This window comes from Toxorhynchites rutilus, chromosome 2, assembly GCF_029784135.1.
Source record: "Toxorhynchites rutilus septentrionalis strain SRP chromosome 2, ASM2978413v1, whole genome shotgun sequence".
Classification (NCBI taxonomy): domain Eukaryota; kingdom Metazoa; phylum Arthropoda; class Insecta; order Diptera; family Culicidae; genus Toxorhynchites; species Toxorhynchites rutilus.
The window spans coordinates 281853800-281873266 of record NC_073745.1 but is presented as its reverse complement, the minus strand read 5'-3'; the positions used below and the strand labels follow the sequence as shown (position 1 = coordinate 281873266).

Here is a 19467-nt window from a genome sequence, read left to right as displayed (position 1 = left end):
GTGCAGTCTCTAGTTAGACAATCATCCATATCATTGATGTAAAAACTGTACAAGAGGGGGCTTAGGCAGGAGCCTTGCGGTAGGCCCATAAAACTGTAACGAGAAGATTTCGAGCTGCCATGAGAGAAAGTCATGTGCTTTTCTGACAGTAAATTGTACATGAAATTATTCAGAATTGGCGAAAGTCTACGATTATGAAGCTTCTCTGAGAGAATTTCTATGGAAACTGAATCAAATGCCCCTTTGATATCAAGAAAAATAGAAGCAATTTGTTCTTTACGAGCAAATGCAATTTGAATTTCAGAAGATAGCAGCGCGAGACGATCATTCGTCTCCGGCGGAAGCCAAATTGCGTATTTGACAGCAAATTGTTCATTTCAACCCACTTGTCCAAACGAAGTAGAATCATTTTCTCTAACAATTTACGGATACAGGATAACATTGTAATCGGCCTATACGAGTTGTGATCGCAAGCCGGCTTGTTGGCTTGTTGGGCTCTCACTTGTCTCCAGTCATGCGGGACAATATTCAGCTCCAGAAACTTGTTGACAAGTTCAGCAAACGCTGTTTTGCTAAGTCGGGAAGTTCTTCAACAAGTTGAATTTAATCTTGAGTTGTTGAGCATAGTTATTGCATATCAACCAGGACATAATTTCAATAAAATTCCGTTTAATATGGAATTATATGAAATATGAAATTATTTTCCAAAACAATACTCGGAACTTGACAGTTCAGTATAGTTAAATAGATGAAACATCTCAGTGCGAACCCAACAGCTTTCTGGTTGAACCAAGTGCGAAACTAGGTTGAAACTGAGTGAATAAAAAAACGTTTTGACAGCAGTTAGGTTGGAACTGGGGTTGAAACTGAACGAACACGAATTCGCTATAAATAAAGCTTCGAGCTTCATTCAAAAAAGATGGATTTATGCAAAAGTGTTTTTTTTGGGTACAACCCGAGCTGATGTTCAGTCTGAGAGAAAGAGATGTCTTCTCCCATACATACAAACATTTTAAAGCTTTTGAAAGAGGTGCTTTTATTTGTTCATTTCACCCTTCAGCAAACGAAAAGGCATTTTTTCTGTCGAAGTTCTTGTAATCTACAGTTCAAATGTAAATGCATATTTTCCTTATTTAAGATCGCTCCCCCATTTGAGATATCGAATTCAATGAAAACAAAGCATGAATTTCAACCGCGCCGCTAGAATACGGAAGTACCCGCATCAATCACCGAGGTCAGTGCCAAGGTTAGTGTGACGCTCCTTATCTCAAGGCGTCTGTCTTGTGGCAGAATGCCCGGCTGTTGCCACAATGGCTCGTGTTTCGCTATGGTTGATTTCGGTTCCAAAGTTCGCTTCGCAGTTATGTATTGGCTCTAGGCCCACGCGCAATCTTCGGTTCAACAAACCAGTATAAACATGTCAGCATGGTAAATTTGTCACCCAGAAACAGTGGGTCGTATCAGCGTTCTACAAAATTGAATGCACTCGCCGGCTACAGATAAGAGATGATTACGAGCTAGCAAAAGTTTGTTGCCATGATAGCAGCAAATCACACACAAAGTTCTTTTCTGAACTTGTATTGCCCGTTGATTGACTAATCACAATCGGAGTGGAATTTTTCTGAAGCGAACCTGGGATCGTTATGTTCTTTATAGCGTAAACGTAGAGAGAGAGAGAGTAGCACATCGTGCTTCGCTTGGACGATATAAGGCATCACCTCTTATTTACACGGGAAGTGTTTATATTTGCCCATGGGTTCCCACGGCGCTGAATGTAATATAAACATCCATATACGGTCAAAATTCCATAACAAGCGCTACTATAGCGTCTTCCGAATTCGGGGGTGTTTTATTATTATTGCACTCTCGAAAGTCCATTTTTGAACTGAACCGTGAAGCAGTCTGTGAGGGGTCTGTTTATTATTCGGCACGTCTTTCGACACAGCACAACTGTCACCCGGAATGAAGACGCGTGCGTTGGTTTGCATTGAGTGGTTGTTGAAATTTCAGGCATTTTCTTCAACGGATATTGGTTAGCTTCCACTTGGAAATTCTCTTACATAATAAATTATGTCTACGAATACGTTTTTTCCAAGTTTCTCATGCATAAAAGAAGCGTTACGCATGACTGTCAATGCAATGTTCAACATCTAGAGGTTGAAGGATGATGAACTCTAGCTTTGGTAGACTGAACAGTTCGTAATTGTTCGTTGTACACATTGAAAAGTTTGGATTATTCGATTTACCAAAAGTTGATAACGACACCGGCTGTGATATCACAGTTTCTAGCTTGGGAAGGAGGCAGTTTATTTGAGTACGAAATTTGCGGTCAACAAATCTGTTCAGTGTAGGTTCCAAAGTAAACTCTTCCAAGATTCTGTATCCACGTGGTGACCTTTAATCTTTAGTTTCACGTACAGCATTGATTGTCCCTGAAGTACAATTAAAAATATTTTCAAAATAACAGCTAAACAAGTACAAGCCGGTGAAGACTGAAAGGTAATGTTCAGTAACAAGATGACATTGCTTTTGTCACATCTCTTGCACACAATTCCTGCACAGCATCTACATGCAAGTCGAGAAAATTACATTCCAACGGGTGCAGTTATGTGTAACGGATATATCGAATCAAATTTCCCTGCACGATTTATTAGAATCCAATGATTTATGTCAACATTTACTTTTTAGTGGGAATCTGCTGCAGCCATATCGGTCTGTTACACAAGCCACATTGGAAAGTTTGCTACAGCAAGAATACGTGAACTGGAAAAGATACATCGTACGATGATGATGTTGATGGAGGGCTGGGAGAGTATGATATCCTCACACTGCACTGAGAACTCCTTCAGCAAAAAATGTCACCGTAGATATAGAAAAAAAATTATCGAAGCAACGATACTTCTGTGTGTGGTAGTTAGTTCCGTTTAATAATACGCCTAATATAGTATTATAAAAAAAAATGACGTACCTAACGGATCTCGATTCTTGGAAATCTCCTCTACTTGCGTATTTCATCAATATAACCACTACCCTTCTTTGCTCAACTGTCATAATTATTAATATTCGAACCGTGTGATGCGGATTTTTAACAACACAGGTTCAGGTGCCTACCGATTGAGTTCATTATTTATCGTGAGATCGAAACATTACATAAAAAACCAAGACAAAGCCGAAATGTAATCCGAAAAATGATAAAAGAATACGATAGATGGCTTAAGCCCACGTCAAAAAAAAATAACAAACAGAAAAACTCAATGGTTATGATAGTCATCGCATTACATCTACCATTAATCCTCTTTACATAATCCAGTAGCACCGGTTTCCGACCTTCTCCCACATCCACCATCCAGCGCCATCGGAACGGATATGTGTCGTGCTGAGAGTCACGAACACCACCTGTTCCGTTCAGTTCAGGGCTAGACGACAAACGATTTATGCACAAAGCTGCGCTGCATGTAAACGGGACAACAGTGCATTGTTTTTCCAACACTTCTTTTCGGCTGTTTTTTTTTTGTTCGTTACAACTGTTTCTCGCTGCTAGAAGGATGGGCTCAACCGAATGCAGCTGATTGCTGTGACCTTAACCTAAAATAGTGGTCGCCCTAGGGACCAAATGCTTCATTGCAATCAATGCTGTTAGTGATCAATGGATGATTATTTTTATCCTAAGTTTGGTAACATTTGTTGTACGATTGATTCGTTCATGCAAACCATGAAGTTATGTTTGAGTCAAACATCAATGATATGGATTGAAACAAATATTCACAGTAAAATCCATTATTCAAGGCTCTGGGATCTAGATTTCCATTTTCAGACTCGGATTCCGGAACTGATACCTGATCTTACATCCCCGATTCAGACTTTAGTCACAGATATATGTTATGGAAAATAGACTCAAGATATGGATTCAAATTACGGAGCAAGATTACGAAAACAGGTTCCAGGTTCCAGGCAAGGAATACAATTACCAGGACTCTTTAAGATATTGATTCCAGATTATCATGGGTTCTAGATCCAGATCCAGATTGCAGATACATATATAGTAGGGTGCCAATGAATGTATGGGAAAAAATCGACCCTCAAATGTCAAAAAGTTACCCTATACAAAATGTTCACCACCTCGAAAAACACCCCGTGCAAACTTTCAGCTTAATCGGACTTAAGAGAGAGTGGCGCAAAGCGGTCAAAATTTGAGTTTTTTGAAAATCGAAAAATCACCCAAGGATGGAAATAAAGTAAAGGAAATAGAGGTTTTTGTTTTTTTTATGACAAATGTCTGGCATTGCATGAAACGTGGCGATCTACTGTCATTTCGGATTTTTTGGTCAAAAATCGACACTCTGGGACTTTTTTTTCGGAATACAAGGCGAAAAGTATGGCTTTGGGTGCCAAGAATAGTGTTAAAATTTGAGTTTTTTGAAAACCGAAAAATCACATGTAATCGGGGGTTTTAAATTTTTTTTTGATGTCAAATGTCTTAAATTTGCTTGACACACTCACTCTCCCTTAAGTCCGATTGAGCTTATATTTTGCGTAGAGTTTTTTTCAAGGTGGTGAACATTTTTTATGGGGTAACTTTTTGAAATTCGAGATGACAATTTTCATTGGCACCCTAATATAGGTTATGAAATCCATATTTTGATTTATCTATTCAGATTTAAATTATGGATTTCATATTCTTGTTTCTAATTGAGAATTTTACACTCTGTCCAACTTCTATAAGACCACCTTGAATATATTTCGTTGTAACACAAACAGTTAGAATTTCAACAAGATATCATCATATATTGTTGAACACTTAGAATAAAGTATATTTAACGTCAATTCGTTCAAAAGAATCGCAAGTTGCATCGTAAGCGGCGGCCTCTCGCAAGCAAACCTGTGTTCCACCGATTGCCCGGTTAGTTTGAAACATAGGAGACGATCCTCTTGGCGGACGGCATACTTATATCTGGTTCATTGCAACCAGGCAATCCAAATGCATGACATGCATAATTAACCGTGCAAACGTTAAAGCTAACGCTCGGTCGGACCTTACTAGAAGATCGTATCCTATGTTTCAAACAAACCGGGCATTCGGTGGAGCACAGGTTTGCCTGCGAGAGGTCGCCGCTTCCGACGACGGATCGGCAAATTCAATTAATTGAAAAAACACGAACCTGATGTTCTTATCATATCCCTGAGTATTCAGGAAAAAGTAACTCGCAACACTCGCACCAAATCCAAAGCACCTTATCCAGACATTTCACTAAATTTCTTCCAAACCTTTTTGATTTTATCCGATAACAACTGAAACTACCGACGGAGACGTTTTTGACTATTATCGGAAATGTAAATACTAACGCTACAGGCAGAGCAACCTGGTGATTACGTCTAGCTATGCGGACAAATGTTCATTGAAACGATTGATTGTCCGCATAAATAGACGCAAGCGTTTTCCAAATGGAAAAAAATATGTTATAATCCGCAAAATCACCTAGGCCCTCTTTTTGCCGAAAATATCCTTCAACTGGACAGATAATTTCATCGGAAATTTGCATGGTTATGCTTGTAAACCAAAAAGCAACAAAAATGCGTTTTCCCAACACTAATGGTGTTGTCGATTACGTCTCCTATGCCATCATGGGCAGTACAGACTGTTTTAAAAATTTATTAGAAACTCGCAAAGCTAGACTGGGAAGTTTTGTTAGACCACCTGTTGCTGCGCCTACAAAGTTTTTCAAGGTTTTGAGTTGTCAATTGAAGAAAGAGGGAGATAGCAGTCAATACTGATCTAATATTTCGTCTCTAGGACTATGGAAATCTTCATAAACGGAAATCAAGAACTGCCAACACGCTAGCAAGTAGCCATAAATAATTATAAAACTATCATTTGTTAAAGATCTGAAATTTATTCACTTTTATCTTAACATCTTTATAAGGACGGAACTTCCTCGTAGACCTAATAGTTGATGTGGTTCAAATCACAGTAATAGTCTGCTTCTACAAGAAAATTGTTTTGGCGAATGCATTTCGAAAGGAAAATATGGCAGCAAAGTTTGCAGTTGGGCAGTTAACTACTAAGACTGAAAAGTGTGAATGAGCAGGACGAGTGATAGTTAGTCATTGTACGAGAGTTTTGTGTCGCGACTGAGACCAGTTTAAAATGTTTTAAAACATATTTGTTCAAAGGTCCACTATCGGCACACATTCGCTACGATTTCCTTGTAACACTGATTTTAATTAACACAATTTTTTTGAATACACATCTTGTGCTTCGCTCATACCTTCGTATTTAATCCACTGAGTACGTATTTTATGATTCCACACACGCTCCGACGACACTGTTTACATCAAAGGTATCCTCCCTCTAGGTCGTATCACAACAGACTCCAAAATGACTCACGCTCTGAATACAAACAATAGCTACACTCGATCTCTTTTTACTGTCGCACAAATGCCATATGCATAATAAATGTAACAAAAACAACACCAACGTTCTAATTCACGGTAACTGGGAAGTGTAACAAAATAAGCGTGAATATTCACAAGTTCACACGCACGTTCACTACACAAAGGGCAGTCTACAACATCCGTCCATATGCAGCTGCTGCTAGTTTGGTTTCTCCTAGAAGTAGTAGGCAATCCTCCTAATGAGCACATAGACGTCGACCGACGTCCTTCCGTGAACAAGGCTTGCACGAGACTCAACGAGCACGCTCACTTGTACTTTCGTTTCAACGCCGTTTCGCCGACTCCCGAGACCTGACCTGCCTAATTGTTTCGCTCGGGTGATGACGCGCCGACTGCCGCTACCAACGCTCCCAGGTGGAGAGTTATGACGTTGGGGTGGTTTTTGTTGTTGTTGTTGTTGTTGTTGTTGTTGTTGTTGTTGTTGTTGTTGCTGCTGCTTTGGCTGCTATATCGCGCGGTTTCATTAAATTCATTATCAAAACGACGAGCGCGTCTGATGGTCGCCGCCACCGGAGAGCATTATTTGATGGCAAATTGAGTGTAAGAGCGTTGAGTGGTGATCTCTGTTCGCTGCTTACCGCTCGCGGAGCGCGACGAGATTGCGTCAGATGTGTCGGTTGTTCAGTGTTATGTCGTTTCATGAGATGTAGTGTTTTTTCGTCTCTACATGTATTGTGTTTTAATAAATTAATAATGCACTGTAATAGCATTTTCAGAAATTGGAATGTACATCTGATCGATCACTCGAAAATACAAGTTCATTGCACTCAGTTCAACTGATATGTTTATGTTCATACAAATTAGATTCTTATTCGCGAGTAATTTTGTAATTATTGATTGTATTTGTTTTTTTTATAGTTTACATGGTCTCGGGACCAAGGGCACTATATTTTCTTATTTTTTTCTTTCTTGAAAGCTGAGGTTTCGTTACATAACATATCTGAAAATCGGAGAGGCGATATTTTATGTTCTTGATTTATGATTTTTCAAAATTGAGCGCCCTTGGTTCCGAGACTATGAAAACTATGAAAAACAAATAAAATACAATGAATAATTACGAAAACAAAATTCAATTTTTTCGCATTTTTTTTATATTTTTTTCAAAAATGTCTAGCTAATGAGCTTCAATTTGTCCATCAGAAAAATCTGTTCAGTAGTTCGAAAGTTCGAAAACTAGCTGACCCGGCAAACATTGTTCTGCCATATAATTTATTTCTGGAGAATATTTTGGGTTAGCTAAAAATAACGAATATATTTCAAGTTTGTACATAATCGTTCAGATCTGTAAAATTGATTCAAATGATGATTTTCACTGCGAAACATACATATGCGTACCTGTTATTTCCGAATTTTCCCTTTTTATTTAAAATATCCTTCTTTTATATATAAAGAAGTGCATAGTCATTTTTTCTAATCATCTTAATTTTCTTTCTATTGTTCTAATTTGGGTGAAGATAAACTCACAAAATATATGGATGACGCAGATCTGATCAGCCGCTCTCCCGTAATTATATTTTACACGTACGTGGGAAAATCAATTTTATATATAAAGATATGCATAGTCAATTTTTTCGAATTCTTCTAATCACCTCAAATATTTTCCAAAGTAATCTATCATTGTAATTTGGGTGAAGATAAACTCGCAAAATATACGGATGGTGTAGATCTGATCAGCCGTTCTCCCGTGATGATATTTTACAATTTCCTTGGGAAAATCCTTCTTTTATATATAAAGATATGCAGTCAATTTTTTCGAATTTTTCTATTCATCTCAAATATTCTCCAAAGTAATCTATCATTGTAATTTGGGTGAAGATGAACTCGCAAAATATATGGATGGCGTAGATCTGATCAGCCGTTCTCCCGTGATGATATTTTACACGTACGTGGGAAAATCCTTCTCTTATATATAAAGATGAATCATTGAATTTATTTTATTTATTTTACAGTTACTAATTTCTAGTAGTCATGTTCATCAGTCCATGCAGATGAAGGCAGGTTCATTTTCACTCTCGGTTTTTGATTCATATTTCTCAAAGTGGCTCTGTTCAGCCATAGTATCTCCAGGAACTCTGCAACTCTATCTCAACCAGGGATTTTTATTTTTTTTATCCCATTTATTTATTTATCAGGCTCATTAGCATTTTATCTGTAACAGAGCTGGGTTGTTATCGTGTACATGTGCATATAATTATGTTTCTTTAAATTGTAAATTACACAGTAGTAGAGTAGCCATTTAGGCGTTAAGTTTTCTGTTCCATTACATTATGGTAAATTACACAGTAGTAGCCATTTAGGCGTAAGGGTATTCTATCTGTTCTTCCATTGTTCAGCAGACCGGACAGCGGAGACAGTAGAACTCGATCGTTGTTGGGTTATTTATAGAACAGCAGCCCGATGTTTCTTGCAGAGCAGAGCAGTTGTATGGATGAATCGATCTTTGTTCCACCGTGGATCGATCTCCATAGCTGATGATGGTTGCGTGGACGTAGTTATTCTATAACAACACAAAGATGGTCAATTGCGGACCCTGAGTTTGAACTCACGATCGATCGCTTATTAAGCGAACGCGTAACCAAGTGGCTAGGAAGACCCCCATCTCAACCAGGGATGCCAGGTGACTTTTGCAAATGTCTTCACATGGTACGGAAAAATGTCTTCAAATGTCTTCACAATCATATCGGAGGAAACTAAAATTCATAATACTTTTGAACAAAATTTGATAGCTTATTCAATGTTTATTCTAATTGCTACTGTCATGTAGCGCATTTCGTTAAACTTAGTTTGAGTTTTTGAGTTAGTTTATTTCTATAAATGCGGACAATGAATATATTGCGCAACCGCAAACTAAATTTTATGAGTTTAAAAATGATAAATGTCTCGATAAAGTGATGATTGAGTGAATAGAATAGCTTCAGTTCTTCCACGGAAACGGAACTGTGATAACTTTAATTGTTTATTTTAGCTTTGAAGTTTTGGTTGTAACTCAAACCATATACATAAAACTAATTATTGAAACTCTATGTAGCCGGAAAACCTTCGGTTTGTGAAGTAGGCCCAAAATGATAAAAATACAATGTCACAATCATTCGAATTCTCAAAGACTAATGAACTAATGCCTTCTTGAGACAATATGTATTCCGACCGCTTGGAAATCTTGTAAAAACTTGAAGTTAAAGTAAAAGACGCTCCGTTGTTGAATTCATTCTATATACTTGTGGATTTTCTGCTTGGAAAAGTTTGAAAGAAAAAAACGAGAGAATGACCCCGAGAAGCCCTACTTCTTTTGACGATATTTTCGGCCAATAGTTTGAATTTCATGAAAATAATATCTCTCAAAAACTCGCGTACTCTATCATACTGAAATGTCTTCACATATTTCATAATGTCTTCACGAAATCAAATGTCTTCACAGCAAGTCAAATGTCTTCAAAATGAAGACATGTTTTCAAACCTGCCATCTCTGATCCCAACCAACATAAATTGAGTGTAGGTAGCATAAAGCTAGGCTCGCACTCAGCCGCAGGACTCACGCATTGTTTATTGTTTGGAGTCAATATTGATGCAAATATACACCCAGGTTCCTTTTTACGTGGGGGATACGTACCTCGTGAACAAAACCGCGTAAAAGACACCGCGTTAATTCAAATTCCGCTGTAATTGGAAAATCCGCGTTGTTGTCAAAGCAATGTTAAATTTCTTCTGCTATTGTTCGAAGAATTTTCAGACGACGCGTTCCACGCAATACATTGACCAAAACTACTCCAGAGCATTGAACATATTTCTTACTAGCTGACCCGGCAAACTTCGTCTCGCTCAAAATTTGTGTTTTGTTATCAATACCTTCAAACATTCACGTTTTCGTACTATGAGCAAGTTCATGGGTCCAATCGCAGAACTGTTCATTGATTGATATTCTAATCGACCCCGTTGAATTTTGTATGGCAGCTCCCCACCTGAGGAGGGGGAGGAGTATCTAACCACCATAGAATCATTTATTGCTCCCTCAAACCTCCACATGCAAAGTTTGGTTCCATTTACTTGATTAATTCTCGAGTAATGCAGAAATTTGAGTTTCATTGGTATGGCAGCTCCCCCTTAGAGAGGGGGATGGAGTGTCTAACCACCGTAAAAACATTTATTGCACCCTAAAACCTACACATGCAAAATTTGTTTCCATTGGCTTGATTAATTCTTGCGTAATGCAGAAATTTGTGTTTCATTTGTATGGCAGCCCCCTTTAGAGAGGGGGGGGTGGAGAGTCTAACCACCGTAAAAACATTTATTGCACCGTAAAACCTCCACATGCCGAATTTCGTTTCATTTACTTGATAAATTCTCGAGTAATGTAGAAATTTGTGTTTCATTTGTATGGCAGCCCCCCCCCCTTAGAGAGGGGGAGGGGTCTCAAACTGTCACGAAAAACTTCCCCGGCCCCAAAAACCCCTACATACCAATTTTCATGTTGATCGGTTCAGTAGTTTCTGAGTCCATAAGAATCAGACAGATATATATATATATATATATATATATATATATAATATATATATATATATATATATATATATATACATATATATATATATATATATATATATATATATATATATATATATATATATATATATATATATATATATATATATATATATATATATATATATATATATATATATATATATATATATATATATATATATATATATATATATATATATATATATATATATATATATATAGATTCCCAAATCCTTACCAACTGTTCTTTCGTCAGTAAGCTTATCAAGTTTTATTTTGATCGAAATCTTAAATCAACTATGAAACGTCGGGCTTATTTTCTGTTCATTGATTTTTTTCTCTAACATTTCTCGGAAATATATTTCTATCGCTCTTCGCTTTCTTCCGAATTACTTTGACTTTCTCCAATGAAATTCGTATCTGAACTTAGAACAGTTTACTATACGAGATATCCATTCAAAAACTTTTAAACGCTTTTAAACGAAATCTGATGGAAGGCTTAATGTGCCGATTGAAGACAAACAGATTTTTGGAATGAAAATCGTGGACATCGCCCTCTTACTCTCAGCTCTTCTAAAGGTGCCCTAGATCGCAAGAACGCAGGCTTAGTGGAGTCATTTGTGGCATTTACAATTATTTTCCAGTTATTAAATACTGGAGAAAATAAACGTGCTTTTTATCATACCTTCACGTCCCAAATTACAAAATCCACACCAAACTTAAGATCGATACTTACACATGGTCATTTGAACCAGATAACTCAGCGAATTAATTTCCCTTTTAATCTATGTATTTCCTAGAACGTATTTACTACGGTTATCAGAAAATATGTCACGTCTTTGTAAAAAAAAATCAACGGTAACTGTTTTTACTATGAATGGATTTTGTCTGCACCAATCAAATTGGCAATTCTTCAAAATTTGTTCGATATGCTATACATTACGATACCCCAATCTATCCGTTTGCAACTCATTGGGTAGAAATATGCTGCGATTTCAAATACACAGTCTCACTCCAGATAGCGAGCAGACATCGGTCTTTCCTTATGTATATTTTGTTAGCGGAAATGGGGCTTTGGACCTTCAGCTCTGGTTCTCAATAGTTTTCTTTTTCGGACATACTACTATACAGATCCGTCATTCGCAGGTGAAGTTTGTTGAATTGAAATTTTCTCTTGCGTAAAAAACGTAGTAATAAATGCATAGCGCTTCATATAATATGATCTTATTTTGGTTGGGGGGGGCATATTTCTTCAGGGTCAAAGCCACAAAAAGAGACCCCTTGAAGAGCAGCATGAAAAGAACAATGCCAGCAATAATTGCGACGGAAAGCATCTACCAGCTTTAGTAAACATAACATTGTAAGTCGGTATCCAGTGGTGGTCCATTTTGCCCCCAAACAACAAAGTAATTTCGAATGTGAATTAATCGCTGTAATCAAACAAAATAACAAACTCTCAAAATAACTCTTCTAGAATATGTGAACAGTCGTCCGAACTGATGATTTGTCGAATATATCAGATTAAAATATTATGAGAGGCAAAGTTGTTGGAATAAAGGGTGTGTCACATCAAATTGCATCACGGAAAAAACGCTGCAGAAATTTAATTTTTAGGAATTATATCTTCAGCTTTCGCTTATAATCAGATAAGAGTGTATAGATCACGTTGGCCATGCTTCACTGTCAATTTGTCGTAAATTTGGAAAAATGTCGTCGAACGAAAAAGAGCGTCGTGAATTAATCCTGTGCACTCATTTCGAGAATCCGGAGTTGTCACATCGGGACATCGGTAAGATGCTGGGAATCGTCCAATCCACGGTCAGCAGAGTACTAAAACGATACTTCGAGAACCTAACCATCGACCGGAAGGTGAAGAACGGCAAAAATGGAAGCTCCGTCAGTGAAAAAGATCACAAGCGTGTAGTTAAGCAGTTTAGACGTGATCCAAGAAGTTCGGTCCGGGATGTCGCCAATAAGCTGAATTTGTCAAGTTTATTCGTCCAGCGGACCAAGCAGCGGGAGGGCCTGCGTACATACAAGGTTCAGAAGGCTCCTAACCGCGACGAAAGGCAAAACATGGTGGGGAAGACGCGAGCCCGGAAGCTGTACACCGAAATGCTGACGAAGCCGCATTGCCTGGTAATGGACGACGAAACCTACGTCAAAGCGGACTTTCGTCAGCTGCCGGGCCTGTTGTTCTTCTCCGCAGAGGACAAATTCAGCGTTCCGGAGGAGATTCGCAAGCAGAAACTATCCAAGTTTGCCAAAAAGTACATGGTGTGGCAAGCGATCTGCTCTTGCGGAAAGCGGAGCGCCCCCTTCGTGATGACCGGCACGGTAAATGGGCAGGTTTACCTTAAGGAGTGCCTACAGAAGCGCTTACTACCACTATTGAAGCAGCACGAGGGCCCGACCATCTTCTGGCCGAATCTCGCTTCGTGCCACTATTCAAAGGACGTGTTGGAGGGGTACGAAGCCAACGGGGTCACCTTCGTGCCAAAGGAAATGAACCCGCCCAACGCGCCGGAGCTTCGCCCAATAGAGAAATATTGGGCGATTATGAAGCAGGCCCTCCGGAAGAACCCAAAAGTTGTCAAATCGGAGGCGGACTTCATGAGAAAATGGATTTCTGTTCAAAAAAAAACTACAACCTGACGTTGTACAGAACCTTATGGACGGGGTAAAGAGGAAGGTGCGAGCATTCGGGCTTGGGCTCGAAGTATGAATAAAAAGAAAATGCCAAAAGTTGTTTAATAGTTTTTATTTTACTGTCTAAAATTTTCAAAAGGATCGGTGTACTGGGCGAATTTCTACAGCGTTTTTTCCGTGATGCAATTTGATGTGACACACCCTTTAATAACTGTTTAGGAAAAATACCATTTTAACTATACCGTTGAAAAATCTCACTCAAAAACTCAATTTTTAGTTAAACTATTTATATTTCAAACACCCCATTTTGGTAAGTTCGACATGCCATCACTATAAATCAAGCTTTTTCGAAAAAACTCCTTTTAATGAAAATACAGGGTTTTCCATTTCGGGCTTCCGAAAGTATACATCCCTGCGCTGACAACCGTTTGACATAGCTGTCAACCAAGGCGTCATATCGTTAGTTGAATGTCTGCCATATTACAATATGGATCGTTTTAGCATCGCACAACGTGTTAATTTTGTTAAATTATACTATAAAAATGATGAAAAACCGGCAAACGGTTTTCGAGCATTACGGACGGATTTTGGTCGTCATGGACGGCCTACAGAGCACACAATCGCTAATGTAGTGCGTAAATTCGAACAAACTGGATCCGTTGCGGATATTGTGAGACCTGTGCATCATCGTAATGTGCGTTCGGCCGAAAATATTGCTGCTGTTGCTGCCAGTGTGGAGGAATTGGGCTTGTCAAACACATCATTGTGGCGAATTTTGCATTTGGACTTGCACCTACATCCATATAAAGTTCAACTGGTACAAAAATTAGAGCGTGGTGACCATGGAATGCGTCGGGCATACGTCGATTGGATGAACGAACAACAGTAGCAAAATGCTGAATTTTCGCATAAAATTTTCTTCAGCGATGAGGCACATTTCGAGCTCGGTGGCTATGTGAACACCCAAAATTTCCGTATATGGGGCTCAGAAAATCCACACGTGATTGTTGAGAGGCCATTGCATCCGCCAAAAGTCACTGTTTGGTGCGCATTATGGTCTGGTGGAGTCATCGGGCCGTATTTCTTTGAAAATGAGGACGGCGAGACGGTAACTGTGAATGGTGAGCGCTATGGCCGCATGTTAACCGATTTTTTTTGCTACAAATTGAAGATATGGATACGGATGACATGTGACAGATCATGCGATTTGAACCCGCTAGACTTTTTTTTGTGGGGTTATGCGAAAGACCGTGTCTATGCCAACTCTCCGCAAACTCTTGAACATTTGAAAGACAACATTCTTGAAGTTATAACCGAGATACCGCCCCATATGTGCCGAAAAGTCATCGAAAATTACCTGTTCCGGATCAAGGTGTGCGAGGAAGCCCTAGGTGGACATTTGACTGATGTTGTATTTCACACATAATGGCATAAACCAAACTTTAATTTGAAATAAAAGTTTCATCGAAATTAGAATTCTAAGTGTGTTTTATTTCAATTTACTTTCGGAATTTAAAGTTAAAAAACCCTGTATATCCAAAAATATAAAAGTAAGAGTGTTTTGAGATATAAAAGATTGTAATATTATTTTTTATCGCATTTGTTGTTTATTTTGGCTTATAAGCATTTCAGCTGTAACAGACCAGGATATTCGTTTACATATTACATGTTTATCGTATCGATAGATAAGTTGAAGTGTTGAACGACTACAATTTGGTCATCTTAAATTTGACTATTTAATTTTTAATGATTTCTCTGTTTTGATTCAAACATATGATCTCCAGTTTTCAAAATGTGATCTATTTCGCTAGAATAGCAACGCTTAAAAATTTTACTCACGCCACGCGAAAAACCCCTCGAAAAATGTAGGAAATCAACTTTAACACGTTGAGCCCAGTGTTGGTCCCTAGGGGCCGACATTGAGCTTTTCGTTAGAGAAATGTTAATCACAGGGACTGACAGTTACTAACTAAGGAAATAAAAAAAACATGGTTTGTTTTCGGATGTTTTACGATATGTGAATACTTCTTCTAGTCAAATTTCCGACTATTTTCTTTTTATACAATAAATATCTTTGGGAGCGGGGACCGACATTAATATTGTGCAAATGCTTTTGGTGCGTACTGAATAGAAAGCACAGCAAGAACTATTCGGGGCTCAATATGTTAACGAAGGTCTGTGATGGGGTTAAGTGATTGGGGAATGTTTATCGACTACCAGGAATCCTGGATCAGTGAGATATCGAAGTCGTTGCGCATAAGTTAGGAGTTTCGCACACAACAGTGCAGCGAGCCATGAAACGTGGCGGACTGGGGTCCTACAAGGAAAGCGAGAACTCCGAATCACGACGACAGACAGAATACGACGATTAATCGAACATCCCAGAAGTTGAATATGGAGTTGCTCACAATATTCGATTTTGCCGTTATGGACAATGAAACGTACGTGAAATCAGACTTCAAACAATCTTTGGGACAGGAGTTTTACACGGCGATGGGAAGGAGAAAGGTGGCAGATATCTTCAATACCATGAGTTATCCAAGCTCCTCAAAAATTACCTTGATTGTTAGGCTATCTGCACTTGCGGTCGAAAAGCGATATTTTTATCACTATCAGGACCATCAACCAAGATATATACGTCAAGAAATTCCTGGAGAAACGCCATCATGGAAAGAAGATGGAATTGTCTGGCCCGGAGACTATAACCCAATGCAATGTGTTCTAAAAAAAATATAGAGGCTTATGTCTAAGACAAGACCGCATCGTTGACGAAGGACTGTGGAATTCTTTCGCTTGTTTACCACATCAGCTGGAGGACCGATGCCATGCCACTCTGTTTGTCTCATTTGCAATCACCATAACAGTTTGGTCGGCTGAATATCGGGACTTCTTCATCCACGTCTTTTACAATAACAAGCAGCAGAAAACAAGGTCCGTAATTGCGGAACAAAGAGACTTCAGTCGACATTTTAACATTCCCCGCTCAGAATCGGTCCCCAATGCGAACATGGTTGATCCGTGTGACTGCCACAGGAAGCACAATTCGGGTTTTTTTACAGTAAAAGCTTCGGAAGTTTTATTTTTTTTCGCTCTTTTACAAGTGATCCTGCGCTTAGTTCTGATTGTTTGGCGAAAAATTTTGCAAAAATTAGCGTAAATTCATCTTCATTGAGGTGTGTTGAAAAACAAGCTAAATGAATAGGATCGCCTCCACCGGAGTGGGGATGCAAACAACCAGGACGTTCGATAATGGGTGGCTTCCAATCCAAGGGAACTTAATGTACTATACTTACACTCTCCAAAGGATACAGTATACAGATTTTTAACCGTTTCAGCATCTGAGTCTTATTCAGCCAATGGAATGTTAAAATGGCGACAATGTTCTCTCTGTCGTATCACTGAGCGATTGTTTTGGAAAATGTTTTTTTTTCGATCCTCCGAAGTTATTTTGCTCTTTGTATCGAGCAAAACCGTTGTCACACACAACTAGGCACTAGGAGAGACTACTCACTGCTTGCTAGTTGGAGCGAGACTGAACATATTAGAGGAAGGGAAGGTAATGAATTATAGACTTTTTACTACTTTTTCAGTTTATTCGTCTCTAGCCTCTTGGAAACTTTACTTTTTCCTCATATCACACCTCCACCCTCATAGCCTTGAGAAAGGCACTCGATCCATCGCTGTCCAGCTCGTCTAGCAACGATGTTGTCCAGTCAGTGTCCTTACGAAGAATGTTTTTGAACATATTAGAAATCGCGAATGGTTTATTTATACTCAATAAGTTATGAGCGGGGGTAAGCACAAAAACGCACAGAACAAATGTAAGGGGAAACGGGCATGCTTCCAATTTTTTTTTTTAATTTGAACAATTTATGGATTAATGATGCGTAATGTTTAACATATCAAACAATTCGCGTTTCCTATTTGATTGGTATTAACTTCCGTTGGCAGCTAAATATTTTTTAACGTTAAAACTATTTCATAAAAACGTGATGTTTTTTGGATTTCCTATTGAAGGACGTAGTTTTGACGTTAGACTGATTGATTCAGGTGAAATTTCAGGAGGCTGAATTCATCAAAACAGTGGAAAATCTCTATGATACTGCATTGGAGTAAATTGAAAGATGACTAGTCTCGAAGAAACATAACATTGGATTAAAGCCCATTCCGGAATTGCCAGAGATTCAAAGTGGCGTTAGTATAGAAAACTTCCTGTTCACATAGATTACAAGAATTATAATTAATGAGATAAATAATCCGACATATAATCCGTAACAGTTGCAAATCATTGTGTAATTTCGGCAATGAAAAACAAATTTCAAAATTCAAGGAATTCGTGAAGCTTACTGATTATATTTTGTGTTGGGCTGATAGTATCGCACCAGTTGAAAGATTTTTTTACGTTACGATTATCAATGTTTGGAAAACAGAAAAGGCACGACATAAATGCTGTGATTATTATCAAACAGAACTTTGATCTGGAATGTGACAAATTTTATGAGAAAATTTCCAAAAATCATAAACACCTTTGCAAAGTTTCTTCAGCATCTAAATGTTTCTTCTTTGTAGAGACCAAAGCAGATACATCTAAGAATGTTTGATTGATTAGATTTATTCTCGGTTTTATTCACTCACGAAAATTCTTCAAAAAGTTTTTTGTTTAGTTTTTTTTGGGTTTACGTGTCCCGTTTTTATTCCTGAACTATCAGCCTAACCCTAACTTAACTATTTTTTAAAAATATTTTTTCTAGCATTTCCGCTAAAACTTTATCAATAATTTAAAATCACTATCAGACAGAATTTTGTTGTTGTTTCGTTTGCAATGTTGACACTTCTGCATATATCGACTGGGTTTGAATATCGGATGGATTTTAGAATGATTTTAAGTGGATGGATTTTAGATGCCGATCTCGTTCGGATTACAGAATGCAACATAGTGCTAACTTCAAATTCGATCGGGTTCCGGAATAAGGGTAAATATCTTCTCTTTGTATAATATTGATTGAACTGTTAAAAGAAAAAAAAAGATTTTTAAATGAAAAAAAATAACCAAATTACATGCATTTTCCACGTAATTTTGATCCTTTCACCCCTCAGTTTTAATAATAAACCAGTTTCGTTCATCTTCAATACACTTTTTGAACTGATCTAATAACGACTCAAATTCGTGTATTCATTTGGGAAATGCCGTTCAATGCCTCGATTTTAACATATTATAAATAACGGATATATTATGAAAACTCTTACAGAAAATTTTTACTTCTAAAGTCAAAGAAAAATATTCGTTGTGTACAGATTGTGCTCTGTTTAGTGAAAGCAAATCGCGTGACAATTTCGTTGTTTGACATCGTCTTTACGCACGACCACTCTGAGCAGTCACAACCAGTGTCTTAGAATATCAACAAATATTCACGAGAAACGAATATGATTTTGTTCCAGTGTAAATGACTTTTTTTCAGCTTGAAACACACTGCCCTCATTATATTGATGACAATAACAAACGAGTTCATTTTGTTCATATCGCTGTTGCATGAGCAAATTTGCTATAATGAATGAATGCGTCATTGAGTGGGGTTCATAACTTCGCTGTTATTTATACTTTGGATATCAAAAGCAACAAATTGATATTCATCACATCCGAAACGATATTCGTTCTGGCATTGAATTTAAGTTCAAAATAAATTTTATTTGGCGAGACGGTAGCAACGGCATATGCAGAATAGATATAACGAGTGGTTTTAGCTAACGTCAAGTCATTTGCGACATCAGGAATTTCATAAGGTATTTCCGATTACGGCATCCGGCAACTGCAAAACCCAACCGCACACAGCAGCCTCAGGTTAGAAG

General features: G+C 38.0%; 1 protein-coding gene across 5 annotated transcripts in view; it reads right to left on the bottom strand.

Moving 5' to 3' along the window:
• The window catches only part of LOC129765118 (snake venom 5'-nucleotidase), a 106428-nt gene that overhangs the window by 18164 nt on the left and 68797 nt on the right, over positions 1-19467 (bottom strand). The window contains exon 1 of one of the 5 annotated variants that reach the window (XM_055765000.1): positions 6267-7621. The exons of 3 other annotated variants lie outside the window; for them this stretch is intronic. The gene's annotated coding sequence lies outside the window, so the exon portion shown is untranslated. Of the gene's footprint in view, positions 1-6266; positions 7622-19467 lie in introns of those variants that run through there. One more of the 5 variants, XM_055765001.1, reaches the window with a different exon arrangement.